Raw genomic sequence first — 23,794 nt, 5'->3', positions numbered from 1 at the left:
TGATAAATATCGTTGAATTGATCATGAAAAATCGGAGCTTTTATGCTTGCGTCGGCATGAGTCCGTTGGTTCGGATTGAGAGCAGAAATAAAAGCTGTTCTGAAGCGAATAGTAGGACGGCGAGGAGCGTGTCGTTCGAAAGCTCGCGTACGTCTAGGTCATTAGGATAATGAGTTGGATTGATGGAGTTCGGCAGAGGCTTGATGAAATTGTTTCTTATCTGCTGGGATTTAAACCCGTTCGTTCGCGTGTTGATGAGGCGAGGGTGAGAGAAGAATAGGGAGTTGAAATTTTGGTTGAGAAGTGTAGTTTTAGTTTGATTGGCTACTTATACGTTATGTCTTTTGTGTGATTTGGCAACTCTAGAGCTTTATAGTTTGCTATTAATATAATATCGAGTTTTTACTCAAATTACACTAAGCTCATAGAAAGTATTTCATGTCATCGCATTAATCTTTGTCGAAGCGACGATGAATTTTAGGCAAACAGTATATTGTATTAAAGATATCGATCAATCTTGGAGTAAAAAAGGGACAAGTTATTATCTAATGAGATTGATGCGCGAATAGACATTTTTACCCTATAATGAGTTTGGAGTCATAACTGGTTTATCTAAAAAATCACGAAGATTACCATCAGTTCTCTGGAAAAATGTGGAGTAACTGATCCGTCCCACACGATGAACGTACAGGCTATTGTTCCTTATCTCAGCAGAAAAGAATAATGAAGTAACGTAATACGTTCATTAAATGATCGGTTGTAATATGTAGACCTCGATTTCGTAGAAACAAAAGCCTCAGGTAGATGCTGATGTAACGGGATCGTGCGCTTCACCTTTTTGTGTGTATTCCATTAGACAATAGGTTGTAAAAATTCGTCTAGGCATAATGACCGTTTTGGAGCCGACGAATAAGGCGTGGCTAAGATTCACAGAATTACTTTAACTGTTAATTACCGACGTTATCATAAACAAAAATTTTCAAAACCATACATTTTCTATAAGCTTTGCACACATTTCACAGCAAAAAAAAGTAGCTCTCGCAGAATGCGAAAATAAGCGAGATTATATCCAAATTTAGCGCAGGACAAAAGTAATTACGCGCATCGCGTTCTCCAAAGCTTTCACGGTCACGCGTATGCAGCTCGGCAAAGCTAGAAATCAATAGGAAACAGAGTCGCGGGAGAGAAAGCTATACGAAGTCAGTGACGTCAGCGGAGTCCGCACGTCATCACAACAACACTGGCTTTTTAGCATTTTTGCGTCATCGAGCGCGCACAAACAGCAAATATTTGTTCTCTATATCCTTCTCACTTTTCCGAAATCCCCGAAACTTTACAAGACGCTCCAACAAGCTGTGAAATCGCCCTCTTTGAAAAGGACTACAAACCGAAGATGGATCGTTCCTAAGGGGATCCGTAATATACTCGCGAGTAAGCCATAAGGACATCGAGGCTTACATCGAGCTTAATCCATCTGATTAGCATAAATTATGAAGCCGCGGGTTTGTCCTCGTATTTTTCAGCCGAGAGCTTTTTTCCCTTTTCTCTCTTAAAATTATCAGCTGTTGAATTATTCATCGAAGCGACTCTGCCACCTGTCCCACACCCGCAGCCAGTTGTATAAGTATGGCACTCCACTCTCTCCTTGCCTCATCTTTTTGCACAGGAAGAGAGTTTTGCGTAATGGCGGGCTTTTCGAATTTCTCGAGATTCTCGCTGAGAAGAATTTGTATCAATTAGTGCTTTCTTCCCTTTGAGCATTGTACTCTCGGTACGAATCACGCCAACGAGCATCAATTTCCATCACGCAATGGAAACAGCGAGCAAAAAGATCATCGCACCGAAGAACCATCTCACCGCAAGCTTTTCGCTAAAACACTCGGCTGACTAGCGCTTTTTCCGTAGGCCATCCGCGTCGTTTCCCCCTTTTTGCACGGTGGATATCGTTCTTTCTCTCCCCGGCTACCCTCTCGAGTATATTACACTTCGGGACCATATGCGCTGGCGCGACTTCATAAATCTCGACCTACTATGTGTGTGTGTGTGTGTGTGTGTGTTGGATAGCGGGAGCTTTCCACGCGTTAAGGAAACTCGCTGGAGCGACTGGAATTCAAATGACCTCACGAAGTCTGCGGGAGCGTCTTTAATAGTTTTTTTTTTTGAGGTCTTTTTTATCCCAGGAAGGTTTTTGCGCTCGATGGGTTTATAGTTTGGGGCGTGATGGAGCTTTGGGTAGATTAACGTGAAATTATACACGAAAGTTTTTCCAATTTTTTGTTCCAAGGGGTCGCCAGCGAGTTCGAAAGAGTTGGAGAGAGAGAGAGAGAGAAAAGATAAGTTTGCGATGTGTTTTTGAAAAGTTGAAAGAGATGTACACTTTTCAGCGAGTTGTTGTTGCCGTAGCGAGCTATAAGATTTCAAATGGCGCAGAGCTTTTATTTTGAAATTAATACATACGATTCGAAAATTAATTGATAATCAGCGTATCGTACCCGCTATTTCAATCGATAGGGACCTTGAATCGATCGAGCTTGAGTAAATAGCGGGGGAAATTCAAACAATTAGAAATGGACAAAAGACGGCTTGCGGTGCTAGCAATGCAGCCGCTAACTAGCGCGAGCATCGGGCTCGACAAATATGTACCCACTTAACGACGGAACTTTGATTATTTCGAGCAAGATTGCGCAAATGAATTTCGCTGCCGCTCGTTGGAAGGCTCTATAAATTGCGCTCATCAGCGAGAGGCGTATCGTTTTCATTATGTCGATCGCGACTCTATATACGTCCCGCCGTTACGGTAACGATTTCGTCGATAAATTCTGCGATGGAGTCTCGAAATAGGGGGAATATCGGTGATTGTTTGGATACACTTTGACAATCAAATTCGATTGTCGGACGTATCGGTAGTTTGTAGGTGGCAAAGTTTGTTCCGACAAGTGTCAGGAGAGATAGTTCGTAAACTATAAATGTCGCGAGCTCGAAATTCAATATTAATTGCAGTCGATTGGATGCGCTCGAACGCAACAAAATCGATCAAACTTCAAAAAATTCTGTCAGCCCCACCGCAGCAATTACGAAACGCCAAGATCGATTATGTCCGAAGCTTGCGCGCGTGTACTCGTTCTCTCGCGTAATCACGTAATTTCTCATATCTAATATGGATACGCGCTTGGGACGACGTTACATAAACAGCCGTAGTATAGCGCTATGCCGCAGAATTTGATGGGAAACGAGGGAAGCTGCGCGGAAACGACGGATTAGAGAGAGAGAGAGAGAGAGAGAGAGAGAGAGAGAGAGAGAGAGAGAGCGAGAGAGAGAGACAGAGAGAGAAGACTGTGCAAGCTCTCGTTTCGATGCGCGTAAACCACCGGCACACAGTGTGGTTATACGCGCTGGTCGAGCTTCTGTGACGTTCGCCGAGTTTGTCACGCTTTTCGGCTAGTTTTTTTTTATCTAGTTCTAGTAATTTGAGTTTTACTGCAATTTTTAGGATAGTGTTTAACACTTGGTTTTTTGCATCTGAGTTTCTTGATTAAATACATTTTAAGAATTTTATTTATTTTTTTCGATATCTAGCGATCTAAATCCTTACCAAAAAAGCGACATTCAATTTGCCAATTTTGCACTTCTAAAGTCGCTCGTATGGCCAATTCCATAAACCAAAATGAAAAAAAAAACTCTCTCCACACCTAAAACCAAAAATCAAAAACCGCATCGATTTTCAATACTTTTATACGACCCACAGAAGATCATAAACTTCAGCGCGTACATGTGCCGGACAGAAAATTTACACATTCCGGCCTTATCGCTCACACTCCAACCGAAAAAAAACTTTTCCCTCGGAAACCAACTGTAAGACTCATAAACCCGCTCTATGCTAATCCTCCGTCCTCGATATTTCACACGCGCTATGAAAAGGTGACAAAATCCTTTTTTTCCCATCAAACAAAGAAAACTGGGATAAAACAAAACTCGATCTAGCTGGCTGACCAAACTAGAGCCGTACGCTTCTCGCGTACGTGTAACAACTGCCGCTTGTGTGTCCTATACGTATAATATGCATAGCGCATCCGACGACGGGACACGTTATGCCCACACGCATAGTGGGGCACGTCTTATCCGGCGGAATAATTGTGATTAATTGCCTTAGGCGTATAATTGCGACGTTAATCCAGGGAGAGAGAGAGAGAGAGAGAGAGAGAGAGGGTATGAGACGCGCTTGCTTGTGTGCGCGTGTATAGCTCTCGGAAGGGATCTCTTGTTAAGCTCTCTCGGGCATTCCGATGGGGGGATATCATAAGCGCGGGCGTATGTGTGCGTGAGTATCTTCATTCGAGAGCCCAAGTGAGCGAGACGGCGTGTAAGGGTTGGAATCGAGATTTGATTGTTCGATTCGAGCTTTTCATCGTTCGAATGAATACAAGAATTCCATTTCGCGTTCGACAACACAGAATTCATTGTATATAAATCTGGGCAATTTTACTCTGAACACAATTTCAACTTTTATTCGAGATACGCAAACAAAACGCGCGCATGCATATTCACTCGATGATAAAACAAACCAGTACTCTCCATACTCCAACAACAACAAGCATCACGTTCCGAATAAAACAATAACCGCTGCATCAATTCCGAAATTGCCTACTCATGCGCTCGCAATATATATAACAACGTTCAACCTTGAATCACTGCTTCACGTGTTAAGCCTAACCGTCGCAGTTCCGATATAGCGATAAATTCGCAACGGACCACATTAGCCGAATAAATCATCCGCGTTTAGCTGCACTGCTCGATGTCGTCGAATCAACTGATTATACCGCGCCAGTGTAGTTCACTAAATGCACAATATCAAGCTTCTCTCTTTGAACCGAAAATGTTTATTCAAAGCTCCGGATAAAAGCAGCTCTGTGTGGGGTATAGCCAGCCCATTTCGGATCTTCGCAACTGTCACACAATAGGGCTTGAAATTAAGATGAGCGGTTTGCCGAGGCTGCCACGCCTGCTATCGACACAATGTATGTATTTACGAGTTCGCCAACTGCTGCCGCCGCCGCCGCCGCGAACTCGTTAAAAGCAGGACAGCCGCAGCCGATGGCGTGAGATACGGGATGTAGATGTACACTTGTGGAAAACGAAAATGGGGATGTGTGTACAGGCCCTTTTTTTTGAAGCGAGCTTTTGAAAAAAAAAAAAAAAATAATAAAACTATGCAATGCAGAATAACTCAATCCACCCTATAAAAACCTCCTCAACCCGTGCATCCCTCGGCTTTAAACTAATAAAGAGCCAATCTCCGAAGTCACGTATACTAGCGAAAGGAGAGAGAGAGAGAGAGAGAGAAAAAAACTAAATCACCCGACACGTAGCTCTTATCATCCAATCACCTCTACGTAGACCTACACAGCCTACAAACAACGTCCGACTCACGGATCGCCCAGTCACGTCATTGCCAGAATCAACGGATCGCTGAGAGAAGAAAAAGAGGAAAGCCGTAAAAAAACGTGGGGGTGGATGCTGGCGCGGCACGTGTTGTATTAGCGTCGCGTGTGTGTATATATACATATATATGTAGGGAGAGAGAGATAGCGTTAAACGGCCGCACACGTACGCGCAGGGGTGCAATTGCTCGTGGACACCTGCACTGCTCAAGGGAGAGAGGATTGTTGCGCGCATCTGCGCGTTGCTGGACTGGAGCTTTCTTTCCTGCGTTGGGATTGAGCGGCGATTCGAACCGGCTTTTCTGGGATATGGATTGGAACGGAGTATTTTTACCGTTTAGAATTTTTTACGAAATTAAATATTCTTCGTTGTCGCAGAGCTTTTCTCGGGAAGTATATTATAGTGAACGTTGGATTCGAAACGATTTTACAAACCGCGGTCAAAGGTTATTTTCAGACATAGGAAGCGAAGAGCTCAATTGGATCCAGTCTTACAATGGAAATCTCGATATACCGTTTGGACTAACGAGGGTGGACCAAATTTCGCTCTTTAAGCGATTTTTATTGAAATTATTCCGAATAGATTTCCTTCGACGAATTCAAACGTTGAAATTCAAAAGTTCAACAACCTGACCATTAATTCTACATACGAATTACTTCTATACGCGAGCACTTCTAAACTTTTATGATGGCCTGCACTTTAAGAAATGAAAGAAATGAAACTACCACTGCTATACTACTTTTATACGCGTACGTGCTAAATTTTCATTCAACGTTCAGCGTTTAACCTTCGCTTTTCTTCGAAAACACCACGAGATAGTTATCAATTTTAATTGCTACTATTTCTCATATCTCAAGCAAACAATTTTTTTCTATAAACTGTATATATGAGTTATCAAATCGCATAAAACCAGTCAGTGGCAACCGGAAAATCCTACTCGAAACCTCTCGTTATTCAGCGGAATATATCCGCACAGTCCTCTCCTTCGTTCTCTCCGCATAGATATAACTTTCAGCGCGAGGAAAAATTGAAAACAAGCAAAAAGCATTTATCAGAGGAAGATCTATAAATCAGGGATCCTTCGTCAGGCAAGAATCGGCGCTCGTTGAAAATGAATTATACGCCCTGAAAAGTCCTCGAGGAAAACTGCAGTGATTGCATATAGTATTATACACGTATAGAAGACGTCACGTCGGGACAAATTTACTGCGACTATAACGATTAAGAATAGCCGAGTTTGCGTCAAGGACGAGGACGTGTGGGGGATGAATGTTTATTCATTTTTCGTATATCGACTACTGAAATGTGTTATTATTTGGTTATCTTCGAGTTTACACATGAGATGCTTGAATTGTTAGTTTATTATTCGTGCGGCAGCGGGTTTTCGCCCATATATTTCACGCTTCTGTATATGGCGAGCCGTATCGATACCGCCCTTATCGAAAGGTTGTTACAATATTCGGTCGAATAACCATAAACGTATATGACGAGTGAATTAATGGTGAACGGTATACGGGTTGGTATCGATCGTTCGGTATACTTCACGTATACTTTGAGGTATCGTGTATGATTTGTCAATCGTGTTATACAAATTTTCCTCAAATATTTGCAGACGCACGAAAAAATCCTGGTAAAATGTATAGCATTTTTCATATGTTCTAGAGAACCTTCTCGAATGTTATCCATGAACTTGAATTACCGGAAATATACAAAGCTACTCCACCGCATATATTTAAGAGCTTTTGAACGTATATACCCATTAGTTTCAATCGGAACGTAACGCGCGGAGAATATCTTCTTGGAATAACATAAATAATGCATCGGTTCTCACACTGCGTAGTTGGAATATAGCAGTACCTTTACATATGTAATGCACAGGCGCACAATTGTGCGTGTAATACACGTTTGCGATGTTGAACTGCTATGGATCTTTTGGGAACCTACAATTAATTAACGAAAAACGCAGTTCCATTAACCGATCAGACAGCGTCATTTCAACGTTCCACAGAAATGTGTCAACGTCGAGTGTATAACGATAACGAGTCCATTACCGACGAAATGTATCAATTGGCATTTGCATAATTTATGTCTGTATAGCCGAAAATTTCTCTCCCGCACGCGTGCGAGATTAATTTATATACCGCGGATTAATATTATTTAAATCCTGTCAGTAAAACATTATTCAATACTATGTATAATTTTATTCAAATATTCCTGCCGGTAATTAACGCGACTAAATCACGAGCATTATTATGTGAGAAAAATTCCGCATTCGCGTTTAGTGTGATTTGAAAATATCTTCTGTTTTTCGTTGAAAAGTCCAAGGTTAAAACAGCGAAATACATTCATACCAGGTAATCTCTCGCTCTCCACGAGAAAATTACACGAAACGACTCCGTACGCACATCCCTGTAATAATTTCCATTGATCGCGCCTCGACGAAAGTCGAGAAAACGAGGTGCGTAACGAAAACTTTTGTAATTTCACCGCTATAATCCCCGGTGCGATTTTGCAGAGGTATTTTATGCCGATAATACCTATACGCTATACTTTACGGTAGCCGCGACCGTCGATCATTTTCCGCAAATTGCCTTTTCGGATTAGCTTAACCATCGGTACGAAACGACACAGAATTAGCCGCAATCTGTCAGGAAACAAACGGAAATTGCGAATCTCCGTGCGGCAGCGGCGCGCCTGGCGGAAAATTGATTTTAATCTGCATAAGCGAATTTCGCGGCCGAACTGTTATGTACGCGCCCTCTCTGCGTCTAATTACTGACGCTATACGTGTCGAGCTTTAGCTCCTATTGTGTTTGTATCAACGGGCGTCACGTTTCTTTCCTTTTTTTTTGGTGATTCGTTTACGGTCAATTAGACGATCAATTCGAGACCCGACGGTGTGATGTGTGCGGATGAAGAGCCTCGAGAGAGTGAATTTATTGGAGGGATAGAATATATTTTTGCGTTTTGACAGTGTGTATCTGGTTCAGTGAGCTTTTTTATCCAAAGTTTTTTATTGGATTTATTTACGCGGGTGATACCGGCTACATAAAGTGAAGTTTTACTCATGTATACTTTTTTCTATATGCGTGTATTTTTCTCTGGTAGTAGACTTCAAATTTTGAACTCCAACGTATATTTTCCAATACGTTTGATTTTCTCTTGATGTGATTATTTTCCAATATATACGTAATTAGCAAGAGTACACTGAAATTGCAACAAAAAACTCCGAATAATAATGTACCAAAAAAAAATCGCCAAAGTAAAAAAAAAGTAAGGAATGTACGCGCAGCATCTCCTTAAAGCGAAACTATAGCACGAAAAAGTCAGAAGAAAGCGTTAGCGCCTGCAGGGGTGGCAGCAGTTTGTAGAGAGAGATTCGTGTCGACAGCGAGAAAAGAAGAGCCCCTTATCTTCCCTTCCAAGAGCTTATCGGTGTATCGCGCTCGTCGCGTTAAAGTTACGCAACATACAGCTAGCTGTGAGAGATAAACAAGTTCGGAGCTTTTCACGTGCGCAATTGGAATTTTCGCGCAACTTTTTTTTTAACTCACACTCTCTTTATCGCTGTTGTCGCCGCGTCCCTTTGAACGAAATTGCCGTGCGAAGGAAAGTTTGTCTTTTGTTGATATGTGCAGGAAATTGTTCGAGTTTGTCGGTTTGTAAGAAGTTTCGGGGGCTTTTTTTCGCTGCGATATATTACAGGCGGGGTAATTGAATGTTACTGTGTATAGGCGAGAGAGTTCAATTGCGGAGGAAACTCGTTCCCTCGGAAATTTCGTCGGGATGTGTACGGCTTTGGGAGAAGTTTGCTCTATGTGGATGCGTTAATCTGCTTTCTAATCCGTTTTCGTCAAAATTTTAATACGTAGAGTAAGTTGTGTGCTGACTTGGTAACTAGAATTTTCACTTCGAAATTCAGTCTATTATTCAGTTATTATTAGTATACATATAAGTATCCTTAATTACATTTTTTACCATCACGATTTTTAAACTTTTCAATAGTAAGAATTAGCAACAACCTATTAAAATAACCATACATTGAATTCCAGCTTGCAAGCTCGGTACGACGTTTAAAAATTCCGACGTGTCGTGAAAAAAGGCCAGTCGACTGCTCGAGATTCTCTCCGTCAAGAGCTCCAGATCAAAGGCTGCCACATTTACAAAAAGCTCAGCGCCACTGCAAAAAAAGGCACGATTTTCCTCTCTACGCGATGAGCTTTTGTAAGGTTTTTTCACACTTCTGCGAAAGCATATGACGTGTACGTCTTCGAGGCCGGAAATCGAACAGAGCCGAATGTGACTGTCTGTTCTTTTGTGCGAATCGGTCGACCTTGGGACACGACCTGTTTTTTGTATTCAATAGAAAGGTGCAGGCATAAAGGGTATTTATCGTCGTTTTCATCCCTGGACTGATGATTTTCGGTGTTAGTGAAACGGAATTGATTTAGGTAGGCAGCGATGATCACATTATGTCGTAAATCGAATATAGATTGGGTTGAAAAATTAGCATCACGAATCATACGATTGTATGTGTTCAAATCCACGAAAGTATCTCTCGGTTTGACGCACAGCTAATGCGAACAATAAGCAAAGTCAAGAAGCACACCAGGAAATCCTTCAACGAGCTCTAGGAAATTAAACACTCCCGAGGGAGATTAAAGTATAGGGAAAAGTGTACCAAGTACACTACAGTCACGCTTAAGAAGCAATAAACGATAATAGCCAGCCGAAATGAGGCATCCGATGCGATGCGGCTCTCGATAATGCGGATTTATCGGGGCAGGCAAAACAATCGCTGCGCTGTAGTCAAGATTCAATGCCACCACGGTCGTTGGGCGAATTCTTCGTTTTTTCGTCCGTTTGACCTATATTACGCAGGGCTAACGGTTTAACGGTTTTAACGGCTCGCTCTTCCGTTGAATGTGCGGTTTATCAAACGGAGTTTCTACTTTGAAACCGACTGTATACGTATCGACCTTAAAATTGACGTTCGAAATAATTTCAAAGCCAGTGACTTCGAAAAACGTCCTTTTGAAATTTCAACGCTCGTACTTCTGTTGCAAAAAGCTCAACGCGGCAACCATTAGTATTCTCTGAAATTAGTATTCGCGGAAAAGGTACTGATCGGAAAAGAGAAAAATGGAAAAACATATACACTGCACGCGTCGATTATTCCACTTTCATCTCCTGCAAAATTCACCCCTTGACACGTGGATCCCATAACCGATTCTCTGCGTACCGCGCAGCGTCCGTAAAAAAAAGTAAATTTTTCCTTTCTCGCATCTCTATTTTGCGAGTCGCTCGATTTTTCATGGTAAATCACCCGAAAAAAACGCTGCGCAATGCGTCGAAAATCAGGAAAAAAGAAAAAATTCGAAGTCAATTGGCCGCGCTTCTGGAATAACAGAGCCAAGGCTATACCACGACCTTCGGCTAGTCTATTTCTCTCTTCCTCTCGCTACATCTATATGTAAACGCTCGCTCTCTCGATTCCGGAGTGCAAAGGATGAGCTTTTAAACACTGCGCTGGAAAATTGAAAAAGCCGTGTAGCGCGTCGGACTTTTAATTCCGGAGGCGCGAAATTAAGCGCGTCTTTGAGCTTTTCCTTTTTGCACTTCGCAACGCGAGAGTTCAAATACGGCGCGTTTACCCGCAGCTTTGAAACGAGCGTGTGTTGTTATACTCGTAATCAGCTGGGAATACGCGTGTGTTTGTATGCGCATGATGAGGCAAACTAGCGAAACAGCTGCGAGATGTTAATGAGATTTTTAGATCGAAGCGATGGCTCTCCGGGGTACGACTTTTGGACTGATTGCTCCGAAACGCCACTTGTACAGCTCTTTTGGAAAAATCGCGAAGTCGAATAATCGTTTTATTAGACGCACGGGTATGTATAAAGGGCATTGCTCACCAGTGTGCGAATTTCAGAGGGGAGAGTTGCAATCAACGCAGATTCGATTAACGATCATGGGCGATAAATTCTCGGCAGGAACGATGCATGGCAGCGCATAGTTGCGAGGGAATGGTCCGTTGCCGAATTTGGATCTGGAACAGCGCGCAGGGCAATGGATTCCATCTGAAATGAGACGAGCCAAGCATGTGATTATATCAGGCTGTATAAATCTAGGTTTCATATTTTATGAATGATAAATAAATAAAAAATTATCATTTTACATTCTTTTATTGAAACTCGTTCATGGTCACACAATACAAGACTAACGAGCTTTAAAAAGCTGTGATAAAGCTCAGCGAGTAAGAAGCCAACAACGAACAGAAGAACCATTCACGTGTACATGTCAGACCGATATATAAAGGTCAACTCTCTCGACTGACCTCGACTCGCCGAATCGATAGAGGAAAAGCTGGAATTTCCGCGAAAATCATCGCTCCCGCCAGAAGCCTCCAAAAACCCTTTCTTATCAAGCCTTCGATTCACATGCTTATTCGCAGTCATTCCTATACACGCGAGCACAGATTCCACCTCGGAGAAGAAAAGCCACGGGGAAAAATCGCTTCTCGGAACAAAGCTTGCTCATCTGCAACAGCACATCGCGAGAGCTTTAATAAAGACGTTCGCGCAGACCATAAAAACGCAAAGCGCGCAAGACCGGATGAATAAGGCATGTTGCCTCGGCTTCCTTATACACTCGTTCCACTGTACTTGAGTATATAAGAGTTTAAAGAAGACGACGACGACACGGTTTTGTCAAGGGATCTAATTGTCAGAATCGAAAGTTTAATTATTTATGCTCGACGTCCGGCAGACTCGCAGGTGTTTGTTCTCTGCGAGCAAATGCGATTAAGAGGGTAGTGCTCGTGAAAGCTGTCGCGGCGAGTCTGGATTAAAACAGAGCGTTTTTAGTTGTTTCAGTTGATTTTTCGAGGTATGGACTCGAATTCATTCGTTGAGATCCGAAAAAAGCTCATATGATTTCTTAAACGAAACGGAATAATAGAATGTCAAACTAATTTGAACGCGATTTCTACCTCTAATCCAATCCAGTCGTACAATTCCCACAGCCATCCACACACACACACACGTCGGCCAATTTTCCCGATAATCAAGCAGGTACATCCCCGTGCACGCAAAGCCCGAAAAAAAGGACAACATCCGATCCGAAAATCCGGCCCTCTATATTCGGATTAATTTTTTCCCTCCTCTTCCTCAACGTTAGCAGGCTGATGAATTCTACCCGAGGGCCGAAGAGATATCGCGCGCCCACCGTAACGAGAGGCGCCCACTTTAATCAGTCTGAAAACTGTGGAAGCTCTCGCGAGTACTTATTATCAACATTGAGCTGGCCTCCTTTTTTCCCTCCTCTACCTGCTCATCAGCTCACATCCGCGTGATTTCGTCGGATTTCCAATCATTCCGCGCGAATTTCGAGCGATTTCCATGCTTCATTCACTCGCTCGCTTGCTCATTCATTTTCTGTTACGTGCGATGCACTAGCTGGAATTCTCTTTTTCTCTTGCGACTCTTAGCATGAGAAAGATTGCTATTGAAAACGAGTGCTTACGTGACGTTATGTGCGCGAGATTGCGCTGAGAGAGATGTGCGCGTTTGCGCATTTTCGCGATTGAACAAAGGCGAACCGCGCGAATGAAGATTTGCGAGTCTCTGGGTATTTGATGACAAAAATAGGAAGGCTAGAATCTCGGCCAGCTGCTGCTATATGGGTCGAAGCATCGGCTCGAATCGGAGGCTGTAATTCGCGTGTTTCTTGGGGTTTACTTATCGGACGTTCTCGGTATCTTGTCATGTTTTCTCGTTAATCTAGCCTATATAATAGGCTTAAAGAGAACGGAAAAATACGCAAAAATCGGTGGGATAGAACCTCAGGCAGTTGCTGTTTGAATCGAAGTTGTACCTCTATGTCATACTGTTTTATGTGAATAGTATAGCCATACAGCTATGAAATTGCGATATAATCTGTCATTTATTGTTTTATCTCTACCTGACGTAGCACATGATATCTTGGATTGAATGCCGCAATACATCACTTATGACCGTAAAAGATTAACAAACATTACATTACATCCATGCTGCAAAGCTGAAAGAATCTTCGTTAAAATAGAATAAGTACAGCGAGTATCCGACGAATTAAGTGCACGGCCTACTGCCTCCTTATCTGCGTGTGTTTTACCGCTATCTCGTGAATCATCAGAGCTGGTTCACACGCTTAGTCGTTTTTGTAACTCCGCAGCATATATTTCTGCGCTTGAAATGGACGACTTCTCATCTCCGTCTTGTCCGGATTCATCCTGGCCTGGGACTACGTCAAACTTCGACAATCAGCATCTACCTCTAGGCTTCGTTGAAGCTGGTCAACCTCTTCCCGGAATTGTTCAATCAGCCGGAGATTCTTCGTTCTTCGACTCAGTGCTTCAGCAGCAGCAACGAAATTGGCAAAACAGTAATTTTATGGAAGACAGTGGAAGAAGTAGGCGGGAGGATGTCTTGTACATGTCGTCGTTATCTGATTTTCTTTACCTTCCTGCTCTTCCTCGTCGGATTCGTAGTGGTGTTGCCTGTGGTGCTTTTGTCGTGATTCTGTGATGTGAATTTGAATTTGAAGTTTTTGTGATAAGGAATGGACTATGAAACAAAAATTAATATCCTAGACGGGACATGGGGTCGATCGTAGGCGCGAATATTTTGAAAAAAATGCCAGTGTTCAGTTGAGTGTACGCGGCGATCGTTATTTGTCGAGGACAGAGCGTGAATTCGAATCTTATCAGTACGTTCTCTTATCATCGCTATAGAGATATAGAAAGAGTTCGGTATCAGTACTGACACCTGTGTCTTGCTCGAATCACCGTCGCAAATGGCGCTTCCACACGACATCAACGAGCCACCTCCGTCTTACGACCAACTCTTTGGTCACAGCCTCGACCATCAACGACTACCAGCGAGTTACGTCGTCAGCAACCATGAACCAAGGCGTCCGCAACATCCTGTGCACGACATAGTCTTCCCTACAAACGCTAATAATCAACGGATACCAGTCAGTAATCCTCGTCAACAGCCGAGACCTCGTCCCTACAACCCTCTTATCTTCAACATCGAGAATCAGTTTCAAGAGCGAGAAGTTCAGCGACAGGTCAGGACGTTGAAGATCATCGGATGCTTGTTCATAGTCTTCATCTTCGTAACCGCCTCGAGTCTTATATTGTCTCGAGAATTCCGGAGAAATCCAAGCGAAGATTGATAGTCAGTTAGTGAAGTGCAAACGACAGCTAGGTATGCGATCGAATCTTATCTATAAGGTGTCTTATCACCGGACCAGCTGTGTAATGGATCGAGTCAGTTTTGCAAATCCGCTCAGTGTCAGCGCTACCCGTGTCTGACTTGCATTATAATCGCTGCAATATGGTGGTTCCATCTGGTGGCACCACGCCTCCTCCATCTTACAACGAGATTTTCAACGATCGACGTTTATCGCCCAATTTCACCGTGCACGTTCAGCAGCCCTCGTCTACGCGTCGAGTTATCATCGTCGACTCCGATCATCGGCAAAGTGGACAACGTGGTCGCTTCTTCTTACTGGTCTGGATTTTGGTGATATTCTTCATCATAGGATTCGTTGCGATGAGAATGCGAGCCCAATATTTGGCTGATCAATGGAGTAGTGCATAATGAGTGAACTTGTTGAGCTGCTGGTTGAGCATAAGGTAGAAATATCACGTATTTTTTTTATCTCAATGTCAAAGGCGAATCTCCACTCGGGATCTCAAAGACGCTGATTATAAGCCTTATCTGCCTGACTGTTATCGTGGACACGGCTATTAAGACATTGGAACTATTCCGTAAAGTCAGTCAATGTTCGAACCCGAGTTTGATTCGCATCTTTGTATAAAATAATGGCACTTCCACACACCGTCTACGAACCTCCGCCATCTTACGAAGAAATTTACTCTCCGAGCATTGACCATCAGCGTTTGCCATCTTCTTACGCCGTTCGTGATCAGCAAGCAGGACCTGAACATTACAACATCGATACCGAACAGCTGTTCTCTGAGAACCACGACCATCCGAGTCCGCGACGTACTTACACTTTTCGCAGTTATCGTTCATTAGTTCCAAGCTGTCTCCGTAATTTTATCCGCAACGAAGATGACCAGTGGCTTACGTCATCGCCGTTGTCTTGCTGCTTCATCTTAATCTTTGTCTTCATAATCTGCTTCGTCATCGCACTCGGTTTCAATCACAAGTTCGAAATGTGATATTTTTACAACTAAGTTGAACCTTAATCCGTGACTCAGACTTAGTTCTCACGATTGCAGAATAATCAAACCTTATCAACACCCTCTCTTATCATGGACACGGTTAAATAAGACTCTGAACCAGTCAAATGTACTCAGTCATACACAAGACAAGCGCAAACCTTCATTGAGAAAATGGCATTTCCGCATGATGGCAATACACCTCCTCCATCGTACGACCAGCTCTTCGGTCCAGGTCTCGACCATCAACGTCTACCATCGTCTTATGCTGCTCGAAGTCAACCTCGACATCACGTCGTCAGTATTGGCACCAACCATCAGCCGGTCGATGGAGCGTATATCAGCAGCTGCTGTTGTGTTTTGCTTTGGGCAATATTTATCGTTCTTGTTTTTGGAGCCATTGCACTTTATGTACGTAGTACTTTCTAATTTAAGAGAAGAAAATCATTGCCGTACTTTCTAGTATTTTTACACCGGACTGCCAAACGCAAATCAGTGATTTAGATAAAGTGGGAGACTGATTACAAAATAATCAATTCTTATCTACCTGGCTCTTATCGCGGACATAGCTTAATAACGCATTGGACTATTGTGTATATTCAGTCAAGACTCATACCAGAGCCACACCTGTGTATATTTATAAAATTTTTAAAAATGGCCCTTCCGCACACCGAATACGGACCTCCTCCGTCGTACAACGAGCTCTTCGGCGGCCCAGTGGGTCTCGATCATCAACGTCTACCGTTCGCTTACAATGTTCACCACAATCAGCCGAGTCCTCAACGAAGAGTCGATTTCAAAATCAACGATCGAATTTTCTACAGATCGAAAATAGTCGTCCACCTCATTCTGTTGATCAGAACCGTTTTCTTCTTCCTCGTCATAGGTATAATCGTACTCGTGATACGCTTGAGTTTGACTTATTAGTGTTGAGTGTATAGTGACGTGCGAAGCATATGACGAGAAATTTTTCACGAATCAGATAAAAAAAATGTATTTATTTAACATTTATCTGAACTTTACTCTCGTAATTATCTCGGTTTATCTTCGACTACACAAGCCATTATCTGGTCGGACACCTATACCCGCGAGGACACCTCAGTGCTGTATTATCTGTCAATCGCAATTCGCTCGTCGGCAACTAACCTTTTGCAGTATGTCGATCCCGTACGAACAACTACCTGTCAGCGATGAAGACACGACTCTTCCGCCAGCTTACAGCGACGTTCCACCCCAGGAACCACCACAGAACTACGATCAGAATTTCGACTCATTGGAGGCACTGCAGCAGGTACCAGCGACTCCGTACATCATAAACATGGTTCAACAGCCGATTCTACACCCGTCGCAACAGCGGATCGTGTTCGTCCATCATTCGCCAGTGATAGTGCAAGAAAGATGCTGCTGCTTGTGCTGTCGGCGATGTCTCAGCTTCGTGTGCTGTTTCATCCTTGTGATCGTTATTCTTGGCACTATTGCCGGATTCGCTGATGAATGATTTTACAACAACGATAGCTATGAACATTTGTTGTGATTTTGTGGGAGCGTTAAAGTGTAAGCTGAAATGTTCGAAGCTTGATAAACGATCGTTTGAATTAATCGTTGCGAGATTTTAGTTGATAAGTAAAAAACGGCGTGTATGATTGTACAGTGTGCCATAATTTTAATTAAGTAGTACATAAGAAAAATTTATTGATTTTTTTTAGTATGTAAGTGTGAAACGATGTTTTATTTGCTTCAAGAAAAAGTCTTGGTCGTATCTTATTTTATCGGGCGTATTTATAGCGGCCAATTTAGTCGCCGTCTCTTTATCAAAAAAAGAGTTTGTATTTTATAAAACTCTGATACCGAAATGGTCTAACGTACATGTTGTGTCATTTTCGTATTATATTTATATCTTTTGTACAGTAAAAAAAAGAAAAAAATAACAAGTCCTCAAAAACTAACATATCGTATTTATTAATCTATTCCTATCAACAAAAAAAAAAAGACAATAGTGCAACTAGCTGGCCGAGTTATCGCTATCAATCTTATCGCGTTATCTGACCTATACACGGTAAAAATATATTTCCAATTAATGAAAGATCGCACACAGTCGATAGCATACTTTTGTATATTTTAGAAAATTTTCCTTGCAAAGCAACGGACTTGAATACGATTACATTTTAATTAAAATTTTTTCCACCTGATAAGGAAAATTTTCAGCGAATCGCTCATCAAGCGAGTTCTTCAAAGTCCTAAACGATTTCGGACAATCACTGAAATTTTCAGCAGAGTTTCAAAATTCAATGAGTTTGAAATTCGAATCCGCGATGGCTTTGGATTATACGACTATCTTTTGCAAGCTTCTTTTCAATTAATTCGCAGCTTTCACCGATATCCTCGCATTGTCGGGAAAACGATTGGATTATGAAATGCGGATGGAGCGAACAGTTTCCTTATTACACTGCAAGGTCGCAGCGCTAATTACACGATATTTTCACGATAAAACGATTACAAATACAATAAACAAAAAACTCCAAAGAACGTATACACTTATCAGCCAACTTATGGTTATTCTCGCGCGTCGTCGAGTGCCGCATTTTTTTCAAAGCTCTCGCAATTATATCCGTCTTCCTTAATTACCGACAACGAGTCACAGCCCTTCCGTCCTCTCTTATATACTCAATTACAACGATCGCAAGGCACACAGGCCGTAATTAATCCGCGACAAAAACAAGGCTGCCGAAAACATCCGCGAAAGCTCTTGTTATTTTTGCCTCGTGCGTCCCACTCGCGATCTCAAAAGTCGTATACACTGGCAGAATATAATGAGCCTCGCGTGAAGTAGTTCGAGCGTAGCTTCAGTCAGACAGAGGAAAAATATTCCAGCCATTGTCGGGGGTAAGGTAGGCGCGAAATAATGGGTGAAAAGGATGCGCCGAGCGTATTCCGCGTCAACCGATTCGCAAAGAGCGATCGAGACGGAAACGCGAGCTTACAAAACTCAAGGGCTAACTAGGATTTCGTTTGCTTATCTGAGAGAGCTTTCAGTTTTGTTTCGTGTTTGTCTGTCTTTTTTTACTGCTTTTTTGGAGGAGAGTTTCAGTCTGTGTGATAATTTTGTAACCAATAATTTTGTTACCTTATACAAGCAAGAAGTTATTGAAAGGATTTTTAAACCATTAGCCCGATATTATTGACCAACTCAAGTCCTCGCATAATCCTCTTAAATCTCAATATTAAAAACAGTCTACCGTACAGTTTTTTCCATAAGAAATGAATATGTCTTCACGTATAATACAAACTTGTATACAGCCAGGAACTTTTCTCTCTTATACAGCTCGGTCGGATCGTCAATGATTTCGCGCAATACTTAGGGATGGAAATATCGAGAGAAACCCGCCGCCGCGAGCGAAGTATATACTCGAGAGCGCACGCAAACATCGCCTTCAGTATAATGTAAGAAGCTTTCCGTACAGTATAGCTGCGTGTATACCGGTGAAATATTAAAATTTAAATCCGCGCAGCGAGCTTTCTCTTTTGCCACGGGTTAACCTCGCCGAGCTTTATCTATATTTTACTGGCTCGGCCGCTCGTTCGGATTTTGGCCTTTTTTGCAAGTTTGCGACCGAGAGGCCGGAGAATATTCAATTGGGAAGTTTATTACACAAGCGTTATCTCTTACTCGCATCGTTAGCTTCGGATTTATTATGCTATGTTTATATGTTTTTAAAGTGTTTAACTGATTCTAATAAACAATCTCAGATGATGGTTCGCGAAATTTAATAACAAATCCGTCGTAACTCAGCAACCCACTTCCATTCTCAGAAGCCAGAACGGAGCCGCGAAAACTCTCCAAGCCGTCTTTTAAAAGCCCAGCAGCGGCAAGCATTCCAGCTACCCATCGCGGAGCATCTCACAAGCCGATGATTTACAATCGGTGCTTTTCCCGGGCTAAAAACAACAGAGCTGCTGCGCCCTGCATTTCGTAAACCTTGGCCGGTTGTATAACTCATTCGCACTATACGCGGAAGAGAAAGAGAGGGATGCACACGCCGGCGACTGACAAATCACCGGGGCATAAATCCGGCGCATGATTCGACGTCGCGGTCGGAGTATACACATCAGCTGATGGTATAGTCTTCGCGTGTGCCCACACTGCGGCGTCATCGCGATCGTCTTATAATGCCGCGCTTGGATGTAATATGGCTGTTATCGCGGAAGAAAGGAAATTGAAGTTTGATAAATTCGTCGTCGTTTGCGGTGTAGGAGATTGGGCTATACGTGTCGCGTTGTGCGGTGATCGAGGGCTTGTTGTGGGCTTTTGCTGTGTGTTTGAGTACTATAACCCTAGAAAAGTTTGTAACGATTAATAAGAAGTCATGCGGTGAAATAGATAAAAAAAAAAAAATACGAAGAAATTATTGTCAAAACCCAATAAAATCCCTACCCAGTGCCTTTTATAATGAGGCCGTGCAACGGAACACGCAGGACAATTCAGCGGCCGATCGATCCACATAATACCCATCCTTGCACGTACTCCATGAAGACACGCCAAAGTCTCTCCCTCTCTCACGAAAAAGCCAAAGAAGAAGAAAGAATCGCTACCAGCGCTCCTCCTCCTCTTCCTTCTTCCCTGCAGCTCTTATACCTCGAGTCGCTGCAATTTCTCAGAGTAGAAAATTCTTCTTTCTCCATCTGCCAATAGCTTCTCAGCGCATCAGACGTCCTTGATTTATTTCACTCAACTGCGAAAAAATGCGCTCGGCAATTTACGACGAGGATACTCAAAGCTCCGGAACGCGTACTCGAGACACTGCGGCCCCTGCGACGCGAAAAAATAAAGCGTACGTGTATACGTCGTCGTCTCGCGAGCTTCTCTCTCTCTCTCTCTCTCTCTCTCTCTCTCTCTCTCTCTCTCTCTCTCGATTGCATCGCAAATAAATCGTCGTAGCCGCGTATTCGAGGACGGAATTAGCGTACTTCTCTCTTACTCGATTGCGGTGGGGCTGTATAGCTGCGCGCGAGGCGGAAATTTTTCACGGGTGTTAGGCTGCGCCAGACTGAAGATGGATGGAATGGCCTCGGAGTAAGAGTGAGAGTAGTGGGTGCACTCGCTGATCTCGGGAGGCACTTGAAGATTTCTTGAGGGTGATGAACTTTTTTGTGTGCCATACGGGGGATGTAAGCGCAAGGCTGAAAAGCTTCAATGGTTAATTGAGGTGTGTGCGAAGAGGTACGAAGGTTGTGTTTCTTTTTTTTTTTTTTTGAAAGGAAATAATAACAACGCTGCTTTGTGTCGGGCGGTTTTGTGGATTTAAAAGAGCTACTACATGCTCGTTATGCCTCGCGAAAACAAAGAAACTTTGTCAACAGCTAGTGGAAAGTGCATTAAATTCTATCGACTTTTTTTTGTACAGAGACTGTTAAAAGAGAAATGTGTTACTGTTTTGAGCTTTTTTGGCAAAACATTTCAGCCGAACAGCGTCGAGTACATCGGGCTTTGCTTTTGACTGCACTCTCGCACTGAGGAAAAAAATATCGCGACAACCAATCATTTTCCCGAAACGCTTGAACCAAGTGACTTTCGAAATAGAATATCGAAAAGGGAACTGCAGACCACAGCTAAAATTAAGCAAAACCACCGAACCTTCTCAACTCACCACCATCGCGCGTCTCCGCAACGTTAACGCTTTCCAGAAAAGCAGGTCAGGTTTTCTTCTCGAAAATTACTATTTAAACCCACCTCCTCAGCCTTACACATTTCAACGTTTGCGAGAGCAGCGCATAGAAGAAGTAGAAGAGAGAGAGAGAGAGAGAGAGAGAGAGCGAGCCACTCAACCCAAAAATAGAGCGCTCCACATCTTTTGAAAATGTGCACACGTGGAGAAAGATGTGTCTCGTAACTACAATCGTCGCTTTGCATTTTCGAAATACCCGCTGAAAATTCGATACACTGCCCGCAGGCGACTCGAATTCCATATCCCAGCCACTCTCCCGTCGTGAGAGCAAAAATGGAGGATCTCGTACAGGAGTATGATTTCGGAAAAAAGAGGAAGCGTTTTTCTCTTATGCTTCTTCCTTCGATCCTCGTTTAGTTAGTGTGAGGAACACTTGAGTATTGTCTCGGTTTTTTTTTCTAGGCTTTTGTTCAGAGGGGAATAAACATCGCGGGGGTGGCTGTAAGCAGAGCTATCGGTCGGGGACTTGACGCGAACAATGCCGCGGAAGTAGTGCGTGCATTACGACGCCACTGGAATATCGAAGGCTGTCAGCTTTTATCTCGTTTTTTTTCTAATAAATCGACAAAAATATTTTAATATTATTTCATAACTAATTTCACACGTATATTAGTATTACTTACTATCCTCATCAAATACGAGAAATAACGCGGATAGAATCTCGAATAACAATGCGAAGCATCCTTCGAGCAGGCTATGCCCTCGAGCAGAAAAATCAGCAGAAGCTCTCTCTCACGAGCGATCCGATAAAACTTGCGCTCGAAGCTTTACGATTTACGTGAGAAATACCCGACGCCTATCGCACGCGTAAGTAGCCCCGCGTACAAATTCATGAACCCGCGAGCAATTTCATCCGCGAAGTAAAAAAAAAATAAAAAAATCGCACATCGAACCAATATCCCAGAGCACATTTCACATTTCGCACACGCCCGCTGCTGCTGCATCGATCCAATTATTATTAGGCCTGAAGAGCCATTCATAACCGGACAAGCCTCGTAAATTCATTTTTTCTCCCCTCTCGAAGATCTCACTCTCCCTCGTGTAATGACAAAACGTTATTTTCCAATACAACGAACGCGTTGCGATATCCGACGTTGGGGTGGAGAGAAAAACAGATTTTTTTCCCTCATAGCGCTTCCTTTATCGAGCGAATTTGCATTTTGCGAAAGCTCGAGTAGAAAGAAGGAAATTCGTATGCTAAATAATTCCCTATCGAATAGTTGCGCTGCTGATGCTGCTGTAGTTTATCTTTACACGTTGCGGAGAATTGTGTGGGTGTTTGTATGAGCAGTTCGCGAAGCGGCAGTATCGAGGATTTGTATCTCGAAACTGGATGTGTGTAAAGAGAGGGTGTTTGTAAAAAGTGACTTTGCCAAGCTGATTACGAGACGGATTCGACGTATCGTTGCTGCGTTTTTTTCGTCTCTTTTACTCTGACACATGGCTGTTTGGAAAAAGTCGCAACTTTTTCGAACGCTGATTCCGCTGATATGCAATTCTGGCTATTTGTTTCGATTGTGCGAAAGGTTAACATTACTGCGACGTCTGACCGTACGTTGGCTCGCGCTACTTTACATTTTTTCTAAATTTAACTAAAAGCACACTTATTATTAATCATACCACACCGAGAGACGCATCGCACAATGCTTTAAAAAGAGATTTGTCACTCTACTTATGTTACACAACATCAAAACTGCATTAAACTCGAAAAAAAGCTCCCACGACTAATCAATCTTACACACCGCATCCTTTTGCAAAATCGTGCGCGCTGCACTCGTTTATCTGAAGCAGCAGCACAACAGCCGGTGATTTTTCACCTCTCGTCCGCCATAAAAAATTTTTCTCTCTATATTCCGTCGAAGCGTGAAAACATCATTACAGCCCCGGACAATTCGGAATTTCAATGGCCAAATACGAGCTACCAAAGAAATACAATTGGAGAATCGTGACTGCATCCGAAATGGGGACGAGGTGTGTTAGGGGTTACGCGCTCGATTATCAGGTAATGCCCTGCTGCATTTTTGAGGCTAGAATTGTCGGGCTTTGTGAAGCGTGAAATTCGTTAGAAAGCGGAGCTTTTTGAATAGGACGGCTAATTCCATGAAAGCTTCGAAATTGCTTATAGTTAGTTTCACCGTCATTAGACGTAAGTATATCTCAAGTTCGGCTGCCGTTTCATTCAAATTCGAGCTGAATTTCAATCGAGCTCCCTGATACCATAAGCCTAGATTTTACGCAACTCCAGGTACGTTAACCGAAAGTTCTCGTTTTCTATTGTTTTATATTCCAAGCGCGAGTTTCTCTCAAAAGGGATACTTTTATTCTTTTTTTTTTTTTTTTATTACCCAGCGAAAGGTGTAAAGTACCCTTTTTGCTCTTTTCGCAACAAAGTATACACTTT

The 23,794-nt window shown here is 42.8% G+C and overlaps 1 protein-coding gene across 2 annotated transcripts in view; it reads right to left on the bottom strand.

Annotated features, from left to right (window-relative positions):
• Positions 1-23,794, bottom strand: part of LOC100123862 (putative tyramine receptor) — a 64,829-nt gene that overhangs the window by 21,409 nt on the left and 19,626 nt on the right. The window contains exon 2 of one of the 2 annotated variants that reach the window (XM_003426665.5): positions 11,355-11,519. The exons of the other annotated variant lie outside the window; for it this stretch is intronic. The gene's annotated coding sequence lies outside the window, so the exon portion shown is untranslated. The remainder of the gene's footprint in view (positions 1-11,354; positions 11,520-23,794) is intronic. 2 annotated transcript variants of the gene reach the window in all.

Source organism: Nasonia vitripennis, chromosome 5 (assembly GCF_009193385.2).
Source record: "Nasonia vitripennis strain AsymCx chromosome 5, Nvit_psr_1.1, whole genome shotgun sequence".
Classification (NCBI taxonomy): Eukaryota; Metazoa; Arthropoda; class Insecta; order Hymenoptera; family Pteromalidae; genus Nasonia; species Nasonia vitripennis.
Note: the sequence above shows the minus strand (reverse complement) of the source record. Positions and strands in the feature narration are given on the sequence as shown.